Source organism: Gobius niger (assembly GCF_951799975.1).
Source record: "Gobius niger genome assembly, chromosome: 2".
Classification (NCBI taxonomy): Eukaryota; Metazoa; Chordata; class Actinopteri; order Gobiiformes; family Gobiidae; genus Gobius; species Gobius niger.
In genome coordinates this window covers 44925857-44948725 of record NC_136853.1, presented here as the reverse complement: position 1 = coordinate 44948725, position 22869 = coordinate 44925857, and positions in this window count along the sequence as shown.

Here is a 22869-nt window from a genome sequence, read left to right as displayed (position 1 = left end):
AATCCTCCTCCTTCAGCTCCTGTGGTTTATCTACAGCGTTGCCTGTCCGTCCATGGGAGTAGATCTCACCTCCGATGTGGTTCTCCTCATTTTTTCCTTGTTGTTTGTCCTCGCTTTCGGAACACATGGAAATTGCGTTTACTTTTCTACCTCAGTGCTTGATATCTTTGCTGATTCCTGAACGGTTCCTCTGTTTGGTCAAATCAACGATGCTTGAAAAGCCCTGGGAGGCGTCTGCTGGGATACTGGGCTTTACAAAAAAACAACTGAGTGACTGAAATGGTCAAAATTACCATCATCATCATCATCATTCAGGACCTGAGAGAGAGGCAGCAGCTATCGCACTGTAAATATGTATATCTTGGTTCCGATCTCGCTTTCAGTTTTATTCTATTGGTTACCGTAAATGCTCTAATATCGGCCGGGGCCTTTATTTACTCAAGGGCATCGAGGACCAGGCCTTTATTGGAACCAGGCCACAATTAGAGACAGGCCTTTATTTCTATTTGAGCAAAACGGACGACCAGGAAAACGAAGAAAAACGAGATTTGTGTCCATTTGCACCTCAAATATTAGGTTCATTTATTAATGAACATTTCAAACCCTCTCCCAGCGACTGGAACATTGACGCCTTTTATTTTGTCGGGACAACAGGAAGTGTTTCGTTGCTGTTAGCGGAGCTTTGACATCAATGTCACTGCAGGTTTCTGTTTCGTTTTTACCGCGGACCGGATTATTTGTTGTTATCTTGTGTAAAAGGCGAGTTTAGACGGAGCGTTTGTGTTTGTGATCGATCATGAGACTGACCCGAGAGAAGACGAGACGCTCGCGCTGATGGGAGGAGTTATTTTGAGGCGTGGGACTGACCTGCACACGGAGCAGCTGGACGTGCTTTGAAGATGCGATGGTGACTTTATTAAAACCCTGGAGGGTCACACAACATTTGTTTGCCCTGTTTCCAAATATCGTCACAGGAGGTTTGAAAAGTGGCTAAATCTGTGTCAAAGTTACGCTCGGATCAGCTCCTCCACAGCGTCCCCCTTGGCCCGGGTTCCCGTTTGTTACTTCCTGCACGTGAGTTTTCATTTACACCAGTATGAGACAAATTCATGGGGAATATTTTTACTGCTATAGTTTCTAATAAAAGCCCCGGCCTGTTTTAGAGACCGGCTTTAATTTGCCTCCGCCAGACGCAAACCCGGCCTCTGTCAGAGACCCGGCCGCTAATGGAATACAGGCCAGTATTAGAGAATTTACGGTACTTTACTTTTACACATCCAGCGAAAATATATCCTGCTTTCCCTAAGTAAAATGTGGACAAGAAACTCAGAATCAAGCATCTCCGGGCAAGTTTTGGACCGATTATGCAGGGTTTCTCGCTCTTAATGTACACGGAGAGATGAGTCGTACTATTGCTTTTTGAGTGACATCAGCCCTCACAATGACGAACAATGCTCTAATGGCGGAGGAGATCTGTGCAGATACAATTGCTTTCTGCCATTATGCACCGGGCCCCACTCCTCTCGGCTTTTGTGGTGGAGACAGTAAATTGCCTGGCTATTATCTAACCGCCCCCGCTGCCTCCTCGCAGCAGCTCCTCCAGGAACAAGCTCACCCCGAGACTGAGATAAAGACTGGGAAGAAAAGGTTTTTACATCTAGTATTTTTTGAGCTGCGCAACCGGGAATTTGACAGATTTTGTGGTCAGCAGCTGATGCAGTGAAACATGTTTTGGTTGTCCATTTACAGTTAGGCTTTAAGATCCTAATAATAATAATAATAATAATACATCAGACTTGTATAGCGCTTTTTTGGACACTCAAAGACGCTTTACATGGGGGATAAAACAAAACAAAAAAGGGGGTTTAGGAAAAGGCTAGTTTGAACAGGTGGGTTTTGATACTGATTTGAAGGTTGGTAGTGAGTCAGAGTTTCCAATGGGCTGTGGGAGTGAGTTCCAGAGGGCGGGGGCGGCGATGGCAGGGGCTCGGTGAGGTCGGGCGGGGCCAGGTTATGGAGGGATTTGTAGGTGAGGAGGAGGAGCTTGTACTGAATGCGATATTGAACGGGGAGCCAGTGGAGCTGCTGCTGGAGGACGGGGGTGATGTGTTCTCTGGACCGGGTGTGGGTGACGAGGTGTAAATGTATGTTAGTTGTCCACTAGAGGGTGCTAGCGCCTAGTTTTTACTTCTTCGCTTACCCGGTCAAAGTCAACAGACTTTTCGTCCCATGCGTCTTGAGCTACATGGACTGCAGCGGTGACGGCAATAGGCTTGTTGCACAATGTGGCTACGCTAGTTCCTCTGAGCTGAAGCTGTGGGCGCTAGTACTTCCTGTTCGTATTCATTTCCATTAAGATTAGCTCAGACCAGTGAGTTCCTGGTAGAAATATTTCCATAGAGGAGATGTTTATGTTTGTGAGGATCAGGGAGTTTGTCTTGAAGCTAAAGGCTAATTTAACCTCTTAACTCCCGCCTGAACCGAGAGGATCTTTTTTCTCACGTCATCACATTTTTTTTTTCCATCATTTTTTTGTTGGGTGTTCAACTCATGTTTGTAACTTTTTTGTCATTTTTTTAGTCACATTTTTGTCATTTTTTGTCAATTTTTTATCACATTTTTGTAATTTTTTTGTCAAATTTTTGTCCTTTTCTGTCAATTTTTTTGGTCAAATTTGTATCACATTTTTGTTCTTTTTTTCGTCAATGTTTTATTGCATTTTTGTCACATTTTGGTCATTTTTTTGTCATTTTTTTAATCAAATTTTTGTCATTTCTTGTCACATTTGTGTCACACACATTTCATCAATTTCTCGTCACTTTTATGTCAATGTTTTCTAATTTCCATCATTGTTTTCGTCTCAGTTTTGTCGCTATTTTCACAGCTTTTTTCCAGAAGCTTTTGGATTGGGGTAAAACCAAACTGGAGAAAATGTGCTCGGTTCAGGTGGGAGTTAAGGGGTTAATGCATTACACAATTTGAAATAATGCCTTTTTATGTATATTTTTTTTATAGCATGTTAGCCTTTAGCTTCAAAACAAACTATCGATCCTTTATGATCACAGGTGTCTCCCCTGAACTCGTTACATCATGATTTGAACACAGTAAATGATCATCGACCGGGAACTCCCCGCCCACAACATAATCTTTAGACAATGTGATCATTATTCCAGGAAAAGAAAACAGACAGGAAGTCCAGGCGCTCACACCTTCAGGTCAAAGGAACTAGCATAGCCACACCGTGCAACAAGCCAATGGTGGACTTTTTTGTCTGGTTTGGACAACTTAATGCAAGATAGCTGCCCTGAGGAAAGCGGAGCGAGGTTTGTGTTTGTGGTGGACATAATTTTATCATTTTTGTACATTTTACTCCAATTTCATTTCATTTGTGTGTGTCAAGTGCATGTGAGCATATGTTTAATTAGCATATATTTTCTGTGTTTATTTTTGTAATTTTTGTTTGGGCTGCAGAGTTTTGGATGTATGGGCTCTATGCACAGTGACCCCACGTGATTTCCGCCTGGACAGTCAGCCAGACGCTGTCCTTCCTGTCCGTTATCTCTTCCCATTAAAAACGATCAGGTCCCACAGAAATGAAGCGATAGCTCAAGATCTGGTAAAGGACAGAGAGTAAAAGTTCAGATGTGACGGAGCAGGTTAAAAAATATTACATGAGACGTAGTGAAACCTCCGTGTTCATAACGGTGGATGTTTTTGTCTTGAGGCTAACGTGGCTAACGCGGCTAACACAAAATAAAAAATAAAACTAGCGCAAAGTTTTGAACGAGCCTTCGCAAAAAAGAATCGTCCTGTTAGTTTAAATAATATTTACTTGTTTACATGTTATATTATCATTATTCAACACTTCCCTTTAGCTCTAAGATAAAAGCTCCGCCCCTTACGACAGCCGGCGTTTCCTTTGGGGCAGATTCACAGTGAACATGATGTTTGTAACACGTTTCTGTGACTCCATCAGTAACTCGTTGTCGTTAACCAGATCCTGAGCTTCTCTAATATTTGTGTGAGAAGTTGCTAATTGTGAATGTAAACGATCGCTGACAGGAAGTCCAGGGTCGGGCTGACTGTCCAGGAAGACGTCACGTGGGGAAACTGTGCATAAGCCTATCGCAGTTTTTGGAGATTCTTTATTCAGGCTTTCACAACTTTACACCCCTCTGCTTTTATATTTCTTGTCGTAAATATAGTTTTCACAAGAATATGACGTGCGATCAGGGGAGGCAAGTCCTCATGAAAAATATAATCAAATTAAAAAAGTCAATAAAAAAACTTTACAAAAACAAAACTCTTTTCCGATCTTCTTCTCCGCTGCTCTCACGATTCGCTGGAGGCTCCATTGGCGCCGTGCCACACAGTGATGCAGCTGGTCAGGATGCTCTCTGTGGTCCAAATGTAGAAGTTGCACATAATGGAGGCTGGGACTCTGGCTCTGCTCAACTTGCAGAGAGAGAACAACACATTTAACCTGTTTATTTGACTTTAAAGGGGCTGGATGCAAGTTGGCCATTTTATACTCACTACTGCCACATACATATTAAAGACAGTCTGGAATTGTGGTAATAGGACGCAATTTCCAAATGGAGACTGGAGGCGGGGCTAACGATCGCAGTTACTGTCCGGTCCTATCGAAATCCCCCTAATGGGGCCCAAACCAAGTACGTAGAACATTATGCATGATTATAATTTTCAGAGGACCGACGTCATTTCTCTGTTTAAAATATATTTTTTGTTGATTTTACTGCAATATTCTAATCTTCTGAGATCTTGAATTTGGGTTTTTTACAAGCTGTAAGCCAAAATCATTCAAATTAAAACAAACAAAGGCTTGACATATGTCACTTTTAATGAGCATGTAATGAGTCTATATCATATGCAGGAATTAATTTCACATTACAGAAATAAATGAACTTTTTCACCATATTCTAGTTTTCTGAGTTTCTGAGTTTCACCTGCACATTTTGAGATACATTTTTTCTAGGGATGCACCGATATCGGGCCGATACCACATGCTTGTACTCGTACTCATTCATGAGGTCCCGATACCAGAAACCGATACCATTTGACGTGCGGTGAGTGCAGCTACGAGGCGCAGCTACGAGGCGCTCCTACGAGGCGCAGCTACGAGGCGCAGCTCTCAGCTGAGGAGAGAAGAAGCAACAAACTGGAGAATAGTTTAGTGTAAACACAATAATCCACATAGAGCTGACTTTATTACAGACTGCGCTCTCTAAACCAGAGTCTGAGCTGGATTTAACCAGAGCTTAATGTTGTTAGCGCTGCAGTGTCTGCAGTGTTTACAACATACAGGCTAACGTCGCTAACTCGCGGCTAACAGTTTTGGCCATTCTGACGCCGTTTTATGCCCAGGGGTTTATTCATCTGAAAAACTAACCCAGCGACTAAAAAGTCCTCAGAAAATCCAAATGAAAGACATACAGCATGTTTATATTGAGGGAAAATGAGCTGCAGCAGAACAATGAAAACGCTGTAGCTACTCGCTAAGTTACTACAAACACACGAGAAAATCTACAGGAGCTGAAGTAAAGACGAAAAGAGACCATTTAAGTCACATCTCAATACTATCGTTACATAAAAACACATAAATGAATAAAGCTCAGGCATTGGGAGCTTTTGGACATGGACTTTTCTGTCTGTGTAATAAAGTGCAATAAAAACTAAAAGCTATATTGAATGAAAATAAAATAAATAAACAAATGTCATCAGCACAATTCTAATATAACTGCTCTTAAATGTGTCGCCTACTTTAAATGTACATGAGTAAATTTACTAATTACAAACCACATTACAGAATCTGCTGTGAAAAAAGTAAGAACGTTGAAGAAAGTGCCTTGTACTCGTATCGGTATTCGGTATCGGCGAGTACTTAAATCAAAGTACTCGTATCAGTTTTAGAAAAAGTGGTATCGGTGCCTCCCTAGTTTTTTCCTACAATACTGTAATCGCTCCTATGTCCTGGTCCGAGCTTCTGTCCCCTTGTCATGTGATCAGGTCAACCGTCCCTACAGGGAACTAGAGCTTCAGCTGCGTTTGCACAGTCCGACCGTCCTCGCCCAGCGGAGGAAACGACAGGGGAAGTGACATCACCAACAGCTGTTTCACAAAACTACATCACCCACACGGCACTGGATTACAAAACAACGCTCCTACTGCTGCCGCCGACTTTAATTATATTTCAAACCTTTCAGAACCATAATCTGTGACTTCATTTAAGTCAAACTGCTGCTTCTGTTCAACAAGCAGCACTTTCTAAACCCACACAGACTGTAGCTACATCTGCACCGGCTCAGAAAGTTTCAAACATGAACCACAATAATGATATGAAGCTGTTTCAGACTTTCCCTCCGCAGCCTCAGCTCTCAGTCACAGAAATGAAAATGCTCTGGTCAAATATTCCACTCAGTCCTTTAGTTCATCCTCAGACATAACCGGCCACATTCGTCTGTTTTTCAGTTTCGATTTGCAACTGTCAGTCCCACTAAGAGCATTTCCACAGACTCTTCTTAAAGGAATAGGCCACCGTTTTTACATACTGAGATATGTTCTTACCTGAGCTTTGACGAGTTCTTTAGGACCTGTCTGATCTTCCCCCGTGCCTTCAGTCACGTAAACACAGCGCAGACGGCGTTAGCATTTAGCCTCTCCCTCTCTCCTCTATAGCTCCAAAACAGGTCAAGATAGAAGCTACCAAGCTCTTCCACGTTTTCCCGATTTAAATATGGTTACGTGAAGTGTTCCACTACAAAGTATAATTACACAAAATTAAACAATGTGGATTTTCTAAGCGGATAAAAGGGGGGACTATATTGTAAGGCGTAATAATACCAGGAGTAGTTCGAAATCCGCGCAGTAAAGTGAAGATTACTGCGTAGATTTCGAACTACAAACGACTCATTTCACGGCCACAGCCCCACACACGAAACCTTTTCCAGCTACATTTCAACCACGAACAGAGTTTAGCGTCACTTACTGTGTTTGGAGACGAACTGTTTAGCTTCGCTTCGCCGCTAATGGTGGCTAGCCTCCCCGCTTTCTCCTCCGTCTCCTCCATCTCTGGGTTGACGCCCGTCTCCTTTTCTTATTAAATCCACTGAAATACGTCCCGCTTCTTCCTGTCGCCAACTTTTTTCTCCATTTGACAGAACTATAGCCCAGTTGAAGCTTCGTAGTAGCAGTAAGCTAGCGCTGCGGTGTTGTGACATTGTTGACACCGTTGACCAATCGGGACACGCTTCTTTGCGGATTTGGGGTCAGTTTTGGAGCCGTAGAGACGACAGACGCGCTGTGTTATAAAACATCAGCTGTTTGTCAGAATCGTGTGTCGCTCTTACGATTCTCAGTGGCTAAGTGTGAACCCCCAGACGTTCGAAAATCGCACTGAATCCAGTCGTGTAGTGTGGACCCCCCACTCTATATAAAATCGTTTACGACTAGAAAAGTTGTGTAGTGTGTGCTGACCTTTAGTGTATATAAAGGCGAGGCTCAAGGACGCAACAACAGAATGTACAGGACAGGAGTTAAGATCGAACCACCAAAATAGAGCAGCAGAGGAACCCCTTTTCGAGCTAAACGTTGTCGTAAATCTGCGCAGTCATGTATCTGGGAGACAGATATGAGGATTGTTTTCCCATCTCCCTCTTCTCTGGGTTTACCTCCACTTGACCCTCAGCCTCAAAATCCTCTCACAATCCGCAACGATCACTGCAGCCTGCTCTTTCCCCGCTGTCCCTGACAACACTCCGCCTCACCTACAGCGCTTTTTGTCTTAAGCTGCTTACACGGATTACTATAGTTCCCCAAAGTCTGCTCAAGAACCTTTCGTATACTTTATTTTTCGTAGTTAAAAGGTGCGGCAGCGCTTCACTCTCCAGCTGTAATCACAACCCGCTTGTTGCTGTGCTTTCATTTCTTTCTTCCGCCCTCTGCCTTCGTATTTCCTCTCTTGTGTTGCACTCGGCTGAGAGGTGAGACCCGAGTGAACATGGAGGGCCCGGGAAACGAATGATCCCATCGATCTTCTCCTCAATCCCTCGCCCTGCTCCTGGTCGTCAGCACCAAACTAAGTGCCTGAGTTTCCAAACCTGCTCCTCTTCTCTGTGCACGGCTCAGACCATGTTGTCCTCGTCCTTCAACGATACAACTGCTCTTATTGAGGCTCCTTATAGATCTGGTACTTTAATGGAACCCTTATCGGTCCAGTGGGTCAAGACCGGCTCCCGCTCCCGAAACTCTTAATTGTGAATGAAGAAATGTGCACGTGGCTCGTCTGTCAGTACAATGAGATTATAGTTTTGCTTTCTAGAGCTTCTTATAGAGGATTAGCAGAAGCAATTCAGGAGTACGGTATCGGAAAACTTCTCTCCAAACATTAATAAATGATCCACAGTGAGTCTAAAAAAGCCTGAACTCTTGAGCAGCTTTAGCACAAATGCAGAAGCAAAGCTGTAACTTACTCACACTTCAGTCGTTATAAACCAGGACTAAACCAGGACTAAACCAGGACTGAACCAGGACTGAGCCAGGACTAAACCTGGACTAAACCAGGACTAAACCAGGACTGAGCCAGGACTAAACCAGGACTAAACCAGGACTAAACCAGGACTGAACCAGGACTGAACCAGGACTAAACCAGGACTAAACCAGGACTAAACCAGGACTAAACCAGGACTAAACCAGGACTAAGCCAGGACTGAGCCAGGACTAAACCAGGACTAAACCAGGACTAAACCAGGACTAAACCAGGACTAAACCAGGACTAAACCAGGACAAAACCAGGACTAAACCAGGACTAAACCAGGACTGAGCCAGGACTAAACCAGGACTAAACCAGGACTAAACCAGGACTGAGCCAGGACTAAACCAGGACTAAACCAGGACTGAGCCAGGACTAAACCAGGACTTACAGTAAACTGGTTAAAAAGCAGGACTGAAAAAGACACTAGACTCTGAGACAAAGAGAAAAGCAGTGACAACAAGAAACACATGGGCTTTACCTTTAGCTTTAGCTTTAGCTTCACCTTTAGCTTCACCTTTAGCTTCACCTTTACCTTCACCTTTACCTTTAGCTTTACCTTTAGCTTTACCTTTAGCTTTACCTTTAGCTTCACCTTTAGCTTTACCTTTAGCTTTACCTTTAGCTTTACCTTTAGCTTCACCTTTAGCTTTACCTTTAGCTTTACCTTTACCTTTAGCTTTAGCTTTAGCTTTACCTTTAGCTTTACCTTTAGCTTCACCTTTAGCTTCACCTTTAGCTTTAGCTTTACCTTTAGCTTCACCTTTAGCTTCACCTTTAGCTTCACCTTTAGCTTTACCTTTAGCTTTACCTTTAGCTTTACCTTTAGCTTTAGCTTCACCTTTAGCTTTACCTTTAGCTTTACCTTTAGCTTCACCTTTAGCTTCACCTTTAGCTTTAGCTTTACCTTTAGCTTCACCTTTAGCTTCACCTTTAGCTTCACCTTTAGCTTTACCTTTAGCTTTACCTTTAGCTTTACCTTTAGCTTCACCTTTAGCTTCACCTTTAGCTTCACCTTTACCTTCACCTTTACCTTTAGCTTTACCTTTAGCTTTACCTTTAGCTTTACCTTTAGCTTCACCTTTAGCTTTAGCTTCACCTTTAGCTTTACCTTTAGCTTTAGCTTCACCTTTAGCTTCACCTTTAGCTTTACCTTTAGCTTCATCTTTAGCTTCACCTTTAGCTTCACCTTTAGCTTCACCTTTAGCTTCACCTTTAGCTTTACCTTTAGCTTCACCTTTAGCTTCACCTTTAGCTTCAGCTTTAGCTTTACATTTACCTTTAGCTTTACCTTTACCTTTAGCTTTACCTTTAGCTTTACCTTTAGCTTTAGCTTTAGCTTTACCTTTACCTTTAGCCCCAGAGCCTGAAGTTACTGCTGTTGTTTAAACTCCAGCTGCACCGGAGCGTTTGGATCAAAGATTGTCTCTGGAAAAGGTGAGGCTCACTCTGCATTAGCCATGTTTGGAACAGTTATGGTGCATTGTCAGTGACAGAGTGAGCGCTCTCACTATGTAACAGATCTGTGACGTGTGAGGAGCTTTCACTGTGGAACAGCTCAGTGAGTTTAGAAAAGTTTAGCTGAAAGAAAACGGTGCCTGATGTGGATCTGGTCTGTTCCTGCAGCTCAGCAGGTAATAATGTCCTTTCTCTCTTTTTATCACGGCTTTAGTGGGAATTCTGCTCAAAACATGAAGTTCCAGGCGACGCTGCTGCTCCTGTTTTCTGATGTGCCGTGTTTGGACTTCCTCCTGAACCAGACTTTTCCTGCACATTATTTTAACTCAATTATAATAACATAGGTGTCGAAAAAAGTACCGTTAAGGCACCGGTACCGAAAAGCAGGTATCGTTAAAGTAGTGGTATCGGAAAAAAATGGTACCCAGCCCTATTCAGGAGGTTTCTGAGTAGAACAAGCAAGTAGGTTCTGATCTAAGTGGGGAGTCCCAAGGAGGAGCCACTTTGCGGTCCTATGGTCCAGTGGCAGTGGCACAGTCCGAATATTTTCTGCTACTGCGGAATGAGCTGCCTTTAAATATCAGACTGACTGATTCACTCCCTGTTTTCAAATCTCTCCTGAAAACATATTTTTTCCGTTTGGCATTTGACCCCCTGGGGAGTTGACTTTTACTGCACTCTGTCTTATCTTTACTCGTGTAACTGTATTATGTTTTGTGTAAAGCACTTTCGTCGACTATGTTGTTTTTAAAGCACTCTATAAATAAAGTTGGACTGGATTGGATTGCTGAGTCGGGGCAAAGCTCTCGATTTACCGATCGATCTACGTTCCCGCCCTCACCTATGGTCATGAGATTTGGGTCATGGATCGCGAATACAAGCGGCCGAAATGAGTTTCCTTCGCAGGGGGGCTGGGCGCACCCTTCGAGATCGGGTGAGGAGCTCAGTTACCCGGGAGGAGCTCGGAGTAGAGTCACTGCTCCTTCACGTCGAAAGGAGCAGCTGAGGTGGCTCGGGCATCTGTTCCGGATGCCTCCTGGTCGCCTCCCGCGGGAGGTGTTCCAGGCATGTCCTAGTGGGACAAGGCCTCGTGGAAGACCCAGGACACGGTGGTGGGACTATGTCTCCGAGCTGGCCTGGTGTCGCCTCGTGGTCCCCCCAGAACAGCTGCAGGAGGTGTGGCCTCGGGGTCAGAACAGCTGGAGGAGGTGTGTGTGGATCGGGAAGTCTGGGCATCTCTGCTGAGACTGCTGCCCCCGCGACCCGGCCCCGGATAAAGCGGAAGAAAATGGATGGATGGATTGGACTGTAAATGTGTCTACAGTACATATTGTAAATGCTTTAGTTTAGTTATTTTTGTTACCCCTTTGTAAAATTTACCTTTTGCATTCCTTGAATTAAAGGGGCTAGATACAAGTTGGTCATTTTATACTCACTACTGCCACCTCAGGTCTTATGGGTAACTGTAGTTCTACATTAAGCTCGTGCATGACGGCAATTCGGACCCGTATTAAAGCAGTACTAAGTAACTTTTCCCCCTAAAGGCCATAAGCGCAACTGCAGGTGTAGTAGCAAGTTACGATTTTTTAATGTATTAATTGTCTTGGAGAGTAAATACTACACTGACAGGAAAGGTGAAGGGAGAGAGGGTTACTGTGCATCCAATTATACAATAGAAATATTTTTTTTCACTCAAACTTGGCTGAAAATACTGTTTAAAGTGACGTTAGCCCGCTGTTAGCTTTGCCCGTTAGCATGTTAGCTTCTTCTTCGTGATTACATTAGTGTGTGTTGCTTTCTCCGCACCGGTGGCAGTCAAGTTGCAAACATGGTTTTCTGTCCAGAGACACCAGGGGGCGATGAAAGACCCTCCAATCATCCCATAAACACTTGTATTACCCCCACAGGGACTACGGAAAGGATTTATTAAGGTAAATAAGTTACTTAGTACTGCTTTAAATTACAACCCAGTTTTTCTGTTTGACTTCATCTTCACCCGAGCTGACTCGGGTTGTAATAGCGAGATTCCAACTTCTTCTTGAGCGACGCTGTTGTTGCGCCGGGTGCAGTTCGGGCCTGCAGTGTCTTTCCCGTGCGCTTCCAGAAGGATGTTCAGCGCACAGTCTCCCAGTGCCACACACGGCGGGAGACGGAGGCAGTGCGGGTCACGGGGATGAGCAGATCCGTGCAGCGAATGCATCCATAAGACCCGAGAGAGCCCTTTTTAAAATGCTAGCTCTGAGCGGGCGTTCAAAATTAGCACGGCTTCTCAGCAGCCTGATAAGAGGACTATTAAGGCCGGAGCTTATCAGTCTAGGTGGACCGGCAGACGCAGCCCCGGGGGCCGTTATCGCACCAGGGTTTGGTACCTATCCCTACCAGAGTATTCCAACCCCACACTGAATGTTCCGAGAATCGAAGAACCTTTTGCTGGGAGGCGACAGCGCAAATCAACACACAACTCAGGCCTCGGCAGAATCAACAAGAGAGAGAAGTTTTTAAAGGTTGTTCTGGCTGGCACGTGATTATTGGCTTGTTGCACGGTGTGGCTATGCTAGCTTCTCTGACCTGAAGGTGTGAGCGCCTGGACTTCCTGTCTGTTTTCTTTTCCTGGAATAATAATCATATTTTCTAAAGATTATGTTGTGGGCGGTGAGTTCCCGGTAGATGATCATTTACTGTGATCATAAAGGATTGATAGTTTGTCTTGAAGCTAAAGGCTAACATGCTATGAAAAATATATATAAAGGCACTATTTCAAGTTGTGTAATGCATTAACCGCTTAACTCCCACCTGAACCGAGCACATTTTCTCGACGAAAACAATGATGGAAATGTGGCAAAAATGTCACAAAAATGTCACAAGAAATTGACAAAAAATTGACGAAAAATGGCAAAAAAGGGACAAAAAAATGATGAAAAAGTGGCAAAAATGTCACAAAAATGTCACAAGAAATTGACGAAAAATGACGAAAAATGTGATAAATTTTGACAAAAAAAATAAAAAAAAAATAAAAAGTGACCAAAAAGACAAAAATGATGGAAAATGACATGAGGAAAAAAAGATCCTCTCGGTTCAGGCGGGAGTTAAGAGGTTAAATTAGCCTTTAGCTTCAAGACAAACTCACTGATCCTCACAAACATAAACGTCTCCTCTATGGAAATATTTCTACCAGGAACTCACTGGTCTAAGCTAATCTTAATGGAAATGAATACGAACAGGAAGTACTAGCGCCCACAGCTTCAGCTCAGAGGAACTAGCGTAGCCACATTGTGCAACAAGCCAATTGTCTTAAAATTGAATTAGAGGCTTTGCAGTCGTACAATCATAACTTTCTCTGTTTTTTTTCCCCCCACTCCCTTTCTTCAGCAGCCCCGTGGTTTATTGTAATGCAGTAGACTGAAGCCGCACGGTCGGGAAAGGCACGCGGTGTTTATCAGTCATCTGCCCTCGACGGGGCTCAATTTGGGCCCGAATTTTGTCCCCGACGATTGCATTATGGCCCCTTCTGAAAGGACAGAATTTGATTGAAATGGAAAGTAGTGCCTTCTTGCTCTGAAAATACATCAGAGCTGATCAGATTAGGAAGAACCGCGGCAATAGAGGCGAGGCCGGTGCAAATGCAGGCCCGAAGTGGAAAAAGTCAAATGGAGCAAAGTTGCCCAATAGTAAAAAACCAAGGAGGCCAAGTGACTAAGCGTGAAAAGAAGAACAAGGAAGAGAGTTGGTTATAGACACCGCGTTCCAAATCATTATGCAAATTGTACTTCAATGAAACTCATGGATGGTGTTGTGTCCAGGGGCGGACTGGCCATATGTCCATTCTGGAAGAGCACAGAGGGGCCACTGGCTCTCGGGCCACCGGTCTGGCCTCTCACTTTACCCTTACCCTTACCCCCGGGCGAAACCGAGCTTTAGGGCTGCAACTAACGATTATTTTGTAATTGATTAATCTGTCAATTATTGTTATGATTTATCGATTAATTGCTTGGCTGTGAATGGTGTAGGAACATTTTATTTTTTCATTTTTTTTCCCCCCACATTATAGCTTAAGTGGCGCCTTTTGAGGATGTGTTGATGGAGGAAACTAAAGGGAAATGTTTTTTTAAGGCTCTATTAATGAAATTTACAATGTACCAAACACTACAGACCCTAATATAAAACCAAAGTAGGTTTTTCATCAAAAATACTACATTTTTTTACCTCATTTTTGCCCCATTTTAGTCTGTGTGAACCAGAAAACGATTAATCGATGACTAAAATAGTTGTCGACTCTTTCAATAATCGATGAGTCGTCGATTAATCGATTAGTCGTTTCAGCCCTACTGAGCTTCACCCAAATCTAAAAGCTTAAAAGAAAAGCATCCGAAAACAAAAATGTGCTGGAAAAGCAACAAAAAAGTGACAAAAAAGTGACAAAAACGCAGCAAAATGTGACAACAAAGCGATGAAAAAAGCGATGAAAAAAACAACAATAACATGAAAAAAAAGAGAAAAACAAGCGACGAAAACACAACGAAAAAAGTGACAAAAAAGTGACAAAAAAAGTGACTAAAACAGGCCAAAAAGCCACAAAAAAGTGCTGAAAAAGCAACAAAAACATGACAAAAATGCAGCGACAACGTGACAAAAAGTTACCATCACTTTTCTAGATTTTATCTTTCAAATGAGGCGTTACAGTGTTGCTCTCCAGTCAAGAAGCCTTTAGATTTGGGTAAAGCCGAACTGGAGAAAATGCTCTCGGTTAAGGCGGGGGGTCAGAGGTTAACATGTGTATTTGTGGAAGTGTCGCATTTACGCTCATTTGTGCCAGGCTGGCCAGAGTCCAGGGCTGGTTTTCAGTCCCAGTCCAGCCCCCGGTTGTGTCTTGGGGCTCTTTGAATCCCTGACATTAATCTCAGAGACCTGGGATGATTAGTTTTCAGGTTAAGCCCAGTTAAGGGAAAAACTGCTGAAAAAGGATGTTCCACATAATTAAGCAGATCATAATTTTCAAGCAATATGGGAAAGAAAAAGGATCTCTCTGTTGATGAGAAGCGTGAAATAGTTGAATGCCTTGGTCTAGGTATGAAAACCTTTGATGAAAGATTAAGCTTAATCATCAGATAAAGGCACAATGAGGACGGTTTCTGCCAGACAAACACATCAGATTAAGAGAACAGCTGCTACAAAGCAGCATACAGGTATTTGAAGCTGCTGGTGCCTCTGGAGTCTCCCGAACATCAAGGTGTCGGACCCTCCAGAGGCTGCAGTTGTGCATAAACCTTCTATCCGGCCTCCCCTAAACTGTTCATGAACAGAAACGGCTGCAGTGGCTCAGAAATACATGAGGACTCATTTTCAAACAGTCTTGTTCACTGATGAGGCCGTGTAGCCCTGGATGGTCAGATCAATGGAGTAGTGGACGGTTGGTGAATGGCCACAATGTCCCAACAAGTCTGTGACGTTAGTAAGGAGGGGGCGGAGTCATGTTTTTGGCCAGAATCATGAGGAGAGAGCTGGTCGGCCCCTTTAGGATCCCTGAAGGTGTGAAAATGACCTCTTTCTGACTGACCACTTTCTTCTATGCTACAAAAAGAAGAGCCGAGCTTTCCCGAACAAGATCTGCATCACTGGCTGCTATGGGCATAAAAAGAGAGAAACTCATGATGTGGACCCCCTCCTCCCCTGACCTCAACCCTATTGAGAACCTTTGGAGCCTCAACAAGCGAAACTTCTATGAGGGTGGGAGGCAGTTTTCATCCAAACAGCAGCTCTGGGAGGCTATTCTGACATCCTGCAAACAAATCCAAGCAGAAACTGTCCAAAAACTCACAAGTTTAATAAAGCTGTTATCACACAAGGGCTCCTATGTTAAAATATAACATAATATATATTTTTTTGATTGAAATAGCTTTTGATTTCAGTAAATATGACCTCCTAATGCTACAAATTCAACAAATGACCATTTTCAGTTAATTACGAGCTTTAAAATGTATTGAAATGATGAGTTGTATAATAATTTGGAACAGTAGATTTAGAGTTTTTAACTAAATTTATACCATGGTCTGGGTGAATACTGGATTCTGATTGGCTGGTGCATTATTTTGGTATAACCGCACACGTAGTCCGGTAGTTAAATCACTGGGATGTCACTCCGCTGTGGCATCGCCATAGCAACGCATGACACAGCTGAATCAGATAAAGGCGTAATTAGTGACTGACAGGAACGTATGAGATGGATTTAGTGTTTGCTAAATGTTTGTAGAGGAGAGTGAGCAGCTCGGTTAGCTACTGTTAATAACATACGAGCTTTACATTTCTATTGGAAACGGTTAAGGCTATTCATCATTTTCAGGCGTACATAAAATGATCCTGCACTGAAGCATATTTGTCTGGATTAGTAAAGTCAAACATAAAAGTTTCAGTTGGGGGGGCCCAGGTGTGAGCGACTCCACCGCAGCTGTTTCCATAAACAGTTGAGCTGGTTGAGCTAGCTAGCTAGCTTCAGGTTAAACCTTGTAAAAGGTAAATAACTCCTGCCCACGAGTGCCGCATATCGGTGTTTACTTCCAGGGAAAAGTGTTTCCGGGTTAGTCCTGTTGTGTTGTGATTCTGTGCTGATGTTGTGTCGTTGAGCCTGACTGAGATCCTCGTAATAGCTGCGGAGAATGACTCGCTCTGAGACCAGCCTTCAGTGACCGGCTAATAACCCACACAAAATAGTCCCGTAGTCTGGCAGATTTAGTGAGTTTAGTCAATGAAAAAAAACATTTATTATAAATGTTAGGTTTGTGGGACCCTGGTATAAGCGGATTAAACAACGAGGAGCCGCGTTAGACGTTATAATGCAGGAGGAACAACACTGTGTCGGGCGTTAGAACCGGCTAACGCGGCTCCTCGTTGTTTAGTCCTTACTTATTTTTGAAAAAAATACTGTTTTCACTGGTAGATTTTTTACACCACATTCAAATGATCCTCTAACAGTTAAAGACTTGAAAATGATGCTCTCATTTGAGTTGACAGTTTAGAAAGTCAGAGACGGTTTGATGAATCAGACATCACTTTCTCTTAACCCTATTATTCCTAATTTTTACCTTCTGAATCAGAACCTACCTAGAAGACAGAAAATCCTCTGCATCACTGAGAATTTGCACCGTCTCATTCACTTCGTCCACCGGAGTCTGGAGGGTTTCGTGCACTTTTAAAACTCCTGACAGTCTGACAGAGTGAATCCAGGCCGTTCCCCCCCCTGCGCCCCCGGGGCCTGCATAATCAATCAGCCATTAATGGAGTAAGTGGCTATGGAAGGATATTAAATGTTAATTGCTGCGAGGTATTGATAACACCCATCGATCGAGTGGATAATTGCAATCAGTGAAAACAAAGATACATTACGCGAGACCGAGCCCCGATTGTACCAGCGAGGCGCGACGGTGATGAATGGACAAGCGCTTTTATCCGTCCGCCGGTGGGGCTGCGGTGTCTCGGGTAACGGCCCGACTCACACCGTCAGCGCTGTCTGGATCATGTGACCAGAAATAATGCGTCTGTGTGAAGATGGATGGAGCTTTTTAGCAGATGTTTTCAGCAAGGGTGTCGCTTGGAATCGTAGGCAGTGTGTAAATCATCTTGGTGGGCGAACAATACAAGTTCAATTATCATCAGTCCAACGCCCCTTGTTTTCAACAGAGGGAGCATTTCATCCATGTAATTTTACCAGCATGGTGCCCCATCCATAGTTTTCTCATCAAACTGGTGGTTTCGAAACTTTACAGTGCGCTTACCGTAAATTCTCTAATACTGGCCTGTATTCCATTAGTGGCCGGGTCCCTGACAGAGGCCGGGTTTGCGGCTGGCGGAGGCAAATTAAAGCCGGTCTCTAAAACAGGCCGGGGCTTTTATTAGAAACTATAGCAGTAGAAATATTCCCCATGTTAGGAATTTGTCTCATACTGGTGTAAATGAAAACTCACGTGCAGGAAGTAACAAACTGAACCCGGGCCGAGGGGGACGCTGCGGAGGAGCTGATCCGAGCGTAACTTTGACACAGATTTAGCCACTTTTCAAACCTCCTGTGACGATATTTGGAAACAGGGTAACAAATGTTGTGTGACCCTCCAGGGTTTTAATAAAGTCTCCATCGCGTCTTCAAAGCACGTCCAGCTGCTCCGTGTGCAGGTCAGTCCCACGCCTCAAAATAACTCCTCCCATCAGCGCGAGCGTCTCGTCTTCTCTCGGGTCAGTCTCATGATCGATCACAAACACAAACGCTCCGTCTAAACTCGCCTTTTACACGAGATAACAACAAATAATCCGGTCCGCGGTAAAAACGAAACAGAAACCTGCAGTGACACTGATGTCAAAGCTCCGCTAACAGCAACGAAACACTTCCTGTTGTCCCGACAAAATAAAAGGCGTCAATGTTCCAGCCGCTGGGAGAGGGTTTGAAACGTTCATTAATAAATGAACCTAATATTTTAGGTGCAAATGGACACAAATCTCGTTTTTCTTCATTTTCCTGGTCGTCCGTTTTGCTCAAATAGAAATAAAGGCCTGTCTCTAATTGTGGCCTGGTTCCAATAAAGGCCTGGTCCTAGATGCCCTCGAGTAAATAAAGGCCCGGCCTGTATTAGAGAATTTACGGTATGTATAGTGTTTAGAGAGGACTAGAGCAGGGGAAGGCAAGTTTGCGTCATGGAGGGCCAATTTTCATCAAGCCAAAACACCAAGGGCCAATGTTTTGCATTATATATGACCTACAGGAGTGGGATGTTCTGCCAGGAAGAGCATTTTTAGAGTTTCTTTAACAGGTTTGGATCTCTTGTTTGCGTAATAATATTTCTCAAAATCATCTTAAAGGAATAGGCCACCGTTTTTACACACTGAGATATGTTCTTACCTGAGCTTTGACGAGTTCTTTAGGACGTGTCTGATCTTCCCCCGTGCCTTCAGTCACGTAAACACAGCGCAGACGGCGTTAGCATTTAGCCTCTCCCTCTCTCCTCTATAGCTCCAAAACAGGTCAAGATAGAAGCTACCAAGCTCTTCCACGTTTTCCCTATTTAAATATGGTTACGTGAAGTGTTCCACTACAAAGTATAATTACACAAAATTAAACAATGTGGATTTTCTAAGCGGATAAAAGGGGGGACTATATTGTAAGGCGTAATAATACCAGGAGTAATTTGGCATCCGCACAGTAAAGTGAAGATTACTGCGCAAAAAAAATGAAAATCGGCCCTCCATGACGCAAACTTGCTGACCCTTGTGTTAGTGCTTCAATATAATGATAAAAGATTATACACAGTGTGGAAACATGAGACCTTAAAACACATATCTGAATCTGTAATTCAATACGCTGAAAGTTCTGTTACATTTGAAATAATCACCATTTGTTGTCACCACATGTTAAATCTGTGTCAATATTTCAATTGTTCGGAAAGTTAGGGGACGAAATGTAAGGCTGTATCCGAATGTCCACACTATCCCTATATAGTGACTATATAGTGGTCACATTTTGTAGTGGTGTCCGAATGTCCAGAGAGAAAAAAGTAGTGCACTCGAAATTTCCCACAATGCATCTGGAAAAGTAGTGAGCATCGATGTTCACTAAACGGGTCAATATAGACCACAATGCATTGCGAGAGTGGGAGAAGAGCCTGACAGAGACAGGTCTGTGAACTAAACAACACGACTGAAGTAAATCAGCTGTTTCAGTCGTGTGTTTGTGTTTCTCATGAATAAACGACCTAAATATAAACGGTTACGGTGAAAAGATGCTAACGTTAGCTGCTAACCTTTAGCTGGAGCTGTTAAATGACCGACAGCTTCCTCTCGAATAATCCAAGCCATTCATGTAAAATCCATGTTAAATATAAAGTGAAATCTGACTCGTATTAATCCATAAATATTCCTCTGTCTCTGAGTTTGGTCTTTATCGCAGAAATACTTTATTCCCGGAGTTTAGGCGCTTCGGACACCGGGCTCTGACCTACGGCGTCTTTTGAGCTCACGCTGAGGTGACTTTTTTTTTTTCCTTTTTTTGTGATGATAGTAACACCTGTAAAAGTGCCAAAACAGTCGTTTTGTTTCATAAAATAAACGTTTGTAACAATAAAAAATAAAATAAAAACACATCTGCACACCGCGTGGAGAAAGTAGTGACTTGTGTCCGAATCGCCAACAGAATCAGTGACTATATAGTGACTATTTAGTGCGGCCTATGTAGTGAATGAGGGGTCAGGGACTAGGGTGGTATTCGGATACAGCCAAAGAGAATGTTGCTCACGCGGCCAGAGCGGGTTTTAAAGCTGCCGTAACCGCCGACCTCCATCCCGGCAGCGCCTGGACGTCCAACTAAAGGTCTTCTGTTTTTCCTCCGCCTGATCCTTTGATAAACGCACTCCCAGCGTCTTCCTCCTCGCCGCGGCCCCGCCCTCCCCGCCTCCTCCCCGTCTCCCGTGCGGGCTCTACCCTCCGCCGCTGTCTGCTCTGGCGTTTGCCGGGAAGGCTTGACGTCCGCAAACGACCTGTTGGGAATAGCAGACGGGAGCATCAGTCAGTTCATTATAGATTAACCCCTCTCTGCGAAGTGCGGGGGTCGCTCCGGGAGCACAACAACAATCTTCCAGCTTCACTCACGCGCCTGTGGGGAAGGAGGAGACTGCCCAACGCCGCATTTCCCATAATCCATCGCGAGTGTGTGTGTGCTCGTGTACATGTTACTGTGTCTGCGCGGTATCCAGCCGGAGTTACGGTATAGTCCCAGTCCACCTGAACCGGCCCTGTTGAATAATGCAAAGGCGGAGTTGGGCTCCCAGACACCCCTTCAGCGCATGGATCAATAACACTTAGAGCACTTTATAACGAAGGAAAGGACTCGCTAGGTTTCCATCCGTCAGGCAATTAGGAGCAGCTCCACTCCCTTCTCCCATTTATGTTTTAAAAGTACAATGTAATGTAAAGTATGGATTGAATACGAGCGGCTCATATACAAACAGGTTCTGCTCATCCTATGGTGTGGAGTGTATTGGCTTTGCTGTGGTGTTACCTTTGTCTGGCCTTTTCATTTATCCCCAGAGCGCCCCGTTTCTCATTATGTAGAAAATGATCAACTAGAACTCATTTGTAATTAATAATACATGTTTTTGTCAGCTTTAACTTCGACCTTCTACCAGCGCTGAGGCACAATGATACAACATCATGCTGAACGGAGCACAGTTTCTCCAGTTTGGCTTCACCCAAATCTAAAAGCTTGGAAAAAGTGTCAATATACTGTAGCAACGAAGCTGAGGATGACAACGCAACAGAAAAGTGACAATAAAGCGACGAAAGAGCGACAAAAACATGATGAAAATGTGGTGAAGTGAAGGCAAGAAGGCAATGGGGGAAAAAAGATGAAAAAGCAATGAAAACATGACGAGAAACCCCGAAAACATGACCAAAAAAGTACGGAAAAACAGAAAGACCAAAAACAAGACAAAGAAAAAAAAACACGACCAAGAAAAGTACAAAAACATGAAAAAAAATACGAAAACACGACAAAAAAAACAGAAAGAAAAAAACTAAAACATGACAAAAAAATGAAAACGTGCCCTAAAAAAAACCCCAAAACCCAAAAACAAGACAAAGAAAAAAAACACGACAAAAAAAAACACGATAAAGAGAAGCACAAAAACACAACAAACCCCCCAAAAACACGACAAAAACCCCCAAAACAAGACCAAAAAAACCCACAACCGACAAAAAGTACAAAAACGTGACAAAAAAATAAATAAAAACACGACAAAAAAAAAAAAAAAACTAAAAAATTAAAACGTGCCCAAAAAACCCACAAAAACCCCAAAACAAGACAAAGAAAAAACACACGACAAAAAAAAGCCCCGAAAACACGCCAGAAAAAAAAAAAAACACAACAGGAAAAAACTGAAAACGCAACAAAAAATAATACATAAATAATGAACAACAAAAACATGACAAAAATGTGAAAAAAAAAAAAAAAAGACAAAAAAGTGACAATCAGTTTCGAAGGTTTAGCTTTAAATTAGACTGGCTTGGCCTATAGGCTGTAAGCTCCAGTCCAACAGAAGCTTTTAGTTTTGGGTCCGAATTGTAGAAAATGTGCTCAGTTAAAGGAACAGGCCACCGTTTTTCCATACTGAGATATGCTCTTACCTGAGCTTTGACGAGTTCTTTAGGACCTGTCTGATCTTCCCCCGTGCCTTCAGTCACGTAAACACAGTGCAGACGGCGTTAGCATTTAGCCTCTCCCTCTCTCCTCTATAGCTCCAAAACAGGTCAAGATAGAAGCTACCAAGCTCTTCCACGTTCAGGGTGAACGTTTGCCCTGTCGGTGCTTATTTTCCCGATAATGACCAGCGTTCTATACATTACCCCTTACTTACAATATGCTACCTTTTCCATCCCCAAAATGTATAACAGCTCCATGTACTGCATGTGTATGTGTCATTTGCACACTGCTCGTCTGTGTGGTTTATAATATGAATTAGCTCAGACTGAGCGTTGGGAGCTGCCGGGAGGTCAGGGTTCACACGGTGATAATGCAGTGTGGATGGACTGGCCTGGGACTGGGGTTCATTATAGTCCATTATAGTGTTTGAGTGACATCATTCTCTGTGGGAGCCGGTGTCCATCACACCAGGGCTGCAGTCTCAGAGGAGCGACTGGACACACTGAGCAGGGAGGAGGGACTGTTTGGACTGAGTTTTGTCCATGTTTGTTTGTTTCATTTGCTGAATATGTTCTCCATACTTAAAAAAACAACACAAAATGAGTTGCTGGGTTAGTTTTACTGATGAATTAAGGTATAGATGCATAAAGCGGCTTAAGAATCGTCAAAGCCGTTAGCAGAGTTAGCGGCT